General features: G+C 39.1%; 1 long non-coding RNA gene across 1 annotated transcript; it reads right to left on the reverse strand.

Moving 5' to 3' along the window:
• Positions 1-1,570: 1,570 nt before the first annotated feature.
• LOC139434445 (uncharacterized) lies at positions 1,571-3,059 on the reverse strand. The gene is made up of 3 exons (XR_011643798.1): positions 3,011-3,059; positions 2,204-2,282; positions 1,571-1,668 (listed from the first exon to the last, which is right to left on the reverse strand). It is a non-coding gene; the product is annotated as an uncharacterized lncRNA (long non-coding RNA).
• Positions 3,060-3,314: the final 255 nt, after the last annotated feature.

Below are 3,314 nucleotides of genomic sequence, written 5' to 3' on the forward strand. Positions count from 1 at the left end.
AAACTAAGTACAGTCAACATGTCACATAATGAAATGTTAGTATATCCCAAAATGCAATGAAATATTTATCACAAACGCCACCTCATTTCTACTAGTGCTATCAGTTAAGTCATATCATACAGAAAAAGCCGACTAAGGATGGCTGACACGGTCAGGTTCAGCAGATAAAAACCAAAATAACAATAAAAACACATAATCAATCTAAATCCTGCTTGTTAGTTACCCAGCATCATTGATATATAAGCTGCTAGCGATTCATTACTGAAATCTTACCTTCAAAGCTGACGAAGTCGCGCTAGCTAACTAGCAGGCAATGCTAGCAAAATTGGTTGTAATAACCAAGATAAATATAGATAATTACGCTGTGCATATACAAATGAAGACCAGTATAAGCATCATAAGGGCCTCTGATACAATATAGACAGTTGACAATTCAAAGAGTTCGATATTTCAGCAACTACCTCTGGAACTAATCGACGCGACGCAATGTAAGTGAATGAGGTCCAACGCCCAAATGACAATATGTTGAACTATTTCGATGTCCATACCCCGGAAGTAGGCGCCGCCATTTTTTACAACGGAGGTCTATGGGAGTGTCGTAACTCTTAGTATCTCTAGGGCTCTGGCGAGTGGCAGTTACCGTAAACGTTCTCTCTGGCATCTTGTGGCAACTCCCGTTGAGCAGCGGCAGATGCCCTCGGCAAGTTGTGACATCTGTGGCATATGCCGGACAGTACTTGCCACAGCTACCACAGAGTAGCGGCCTCTGTGGCATATGCCGGAAGGACTTGCCACTGCCTGCAGATGCCACGAAATGAGCCAGGCCCTACTGCAGTCAACTTTATATTTCTTATTGTCTAAAGCATTTATTATTTTCATTTTCCCCCTCTCATATTCAGTGTGGACGGATTGAGACAGTGTGGTGTCCAGAGGGCTGCAGAGACTTCAGGGAGAAACCTCCGTGTTGATGGACGTCCTGTCTGTTGGTTTGGAGAGGACTGAGGGTCTTTCCTCAGCGCGGAGGACCAGGCCTGATGAAGGAGCCCATGCTGGGCAAAGCTGATACCAACTGCACAGGCCTAGTCTGTCACGTTATTTGACTAAATGTGTTTACTTATACATTTAATAGGTTTACACCTTCTGTCCATATGTGCTTTTTATTTAAAACATTTGATTAACTTTTGGTTCACATTTCAATAAATTGTATTTGCATTCCTTTCGTCCATTATTCTTACTGAAAATGTTAGATTACACATTCACATCTGACTGAAGATTGGCCCCATTTATTTGTGACGTTGCAAACTCTGCGGTACAAGGCACAAGTGATGTGAAGCTCATAAAGTGAGGCAAATAGAAATAATCAGCTGATGGAGTGTAGATGTGGAAATAGGTGCATTCGATCAGCTGACTATGTTTTTCGCCACACTTTATAAGCCTGACTATAACCACCCCTGAGGTGCAGGCAGTGTCACAAACAAATGATGGTCCTGATAGACTACAAAAATATTCGGTGTGCAGATCTTTGTTTTCACAATAAAAGTAGTTTCTTAGTGAATGTCCTGTACTGGTCTTAAAATCTCATAACATCAGCTTTTAATGTTCCTCTTGGATGTTCTTCTTGACCCTCAGAGAAGGAGAAGATGTCGTGTCTTTCGGGCATGTCCTTTCCTAACAAAAATTACAGGAAACATAAAACATTATTGCAGAACAAGTGTGTTATTTATGAAAGAGGTGTGTGTTATGGGGCTGTTGATATAATTATGTTTTAATTGTAATCAGATTATGAATGAACAGTATGAAATTCATCAACATTGAAATATATGTTATTATCAAAATAATATTTAACTGTTGTGAAAACGTAGTGCAACTGTCGAAGCTTGCTCTGTTGTCTCACTGAAAGAATAACTTTTACCACGTTTTTACAGACAATATTGAGAGATAAATAGTAGCAGTTCTCACTATGTGTTAAATATATTTGCCTTCAATACATTAAATTAGAAAGCTGACAAAGTCATATTGCTTGTTAACATCTAAATGTGACTTTTTGCATGGAAAAAACCCTCAACTTAACTGATGTGTAGGTGATCTAGGATTTAGTATTGTTTAATGGAATGTATATCAGTGTATTCAAGTCAATACTTCATTCATTTAAACTAATATCTTTCTTGATTCTGTGTACAGTATGAAAAAAGAGTCTTTGTACCTGAGCTGAAGTTCACTGCTGTGAGGAGTCCAGTTCTGTCTCTCACTCTCTGGTCCAGCCTGTCTGCATCACCTGGACACTTTAAACAAACAGATATATATATATGTAAAGTACCATGTGTACAAACAATATAACTGATTCTCTTCTGTTGAACATGTTGGATTGTGTATTGTCCGAGTCCGGGTCCTTTTTATTTTACTGTAACTTTAGAAATTGTGTTACCAATGCTTACTGTTTATTTGATATCAATTTGTAATACAATTAATAAAAATAACAAGGTTTGGGTTCGTTCTTCAGATGACTGTGACGTTAACTTGTAAGCTCAATAATGAACTCCAGCTCAACCAACCATATTGTAATATCTAAGTAATCATCTTGAAATATGACATTAATAATTCTAATATACACACATCTTATTGTGAGGTTGATTTCACATACACTACTTCGACGTTAGCTAAATAGAAAATAGCATGGATAATTTACAAAGGCTTTAAAACACAGCAGGAGCCCAAGACAATTATAAAACTTGTCATTATTTCAGTACAGTTCAATTGGTTTTTATTTTCATAAACGGTTATCAACCGTTTAAGTGCCAAAGCAGTAGGCTATAATATATGAATTACTGCTGTATAGACTACAACCACTACTTGTTAGCTAGCATAAACTCAACAGAGCTAGCGTTAGCTGGCTGACTGTATTTCGCGCTAAACTGCACGATAAAAAACGGTGGTCTTCAAAGCGGATTTAATCCTCAATCACAATAATAATATTCAAAGTAATACTGGGCAAGTAATGGGCATAACTTACCGTTGATTGACGCGCCATGTCAGCGGACTGGTAGCGACACGAACCGTTACGGAGCGTCCACACTACAGCTTCAAAAAAAGCTTGGAGCTGGGCGTGTCTGGAGCTTGGGGATTTTATTCAAGCAACACGACCAACAACCAATCACATGAATCTCCCGCCCCCGACATACAAAGCAAAAAACCCCGGGGATTTTATGGGAGCAATATATATATAAACTCCCCAAACAGGCGAAAACCTACCAGTTTCCCCCACTGTCTCTGCCACCTCCCTCCATGCCTGGTTCCTCCGGTTTGTATCCCGGTCG

Source organism: Pseudochaenichthys georgianus, chromosome 9 (assembly GCF_902827115.2).
Source record: "Pseudochaenichthys georgianus chromosome 9, fPseGeo1.2, whole genome shotgun sequence".
NCBI classification, from domain to species: Eukaryota; Metazoa; Chordata; class Actinopteri; order Perciformes; family Channichthyidae; genus Pseudochaenichthys; species Pseudochaenichthys georgianus.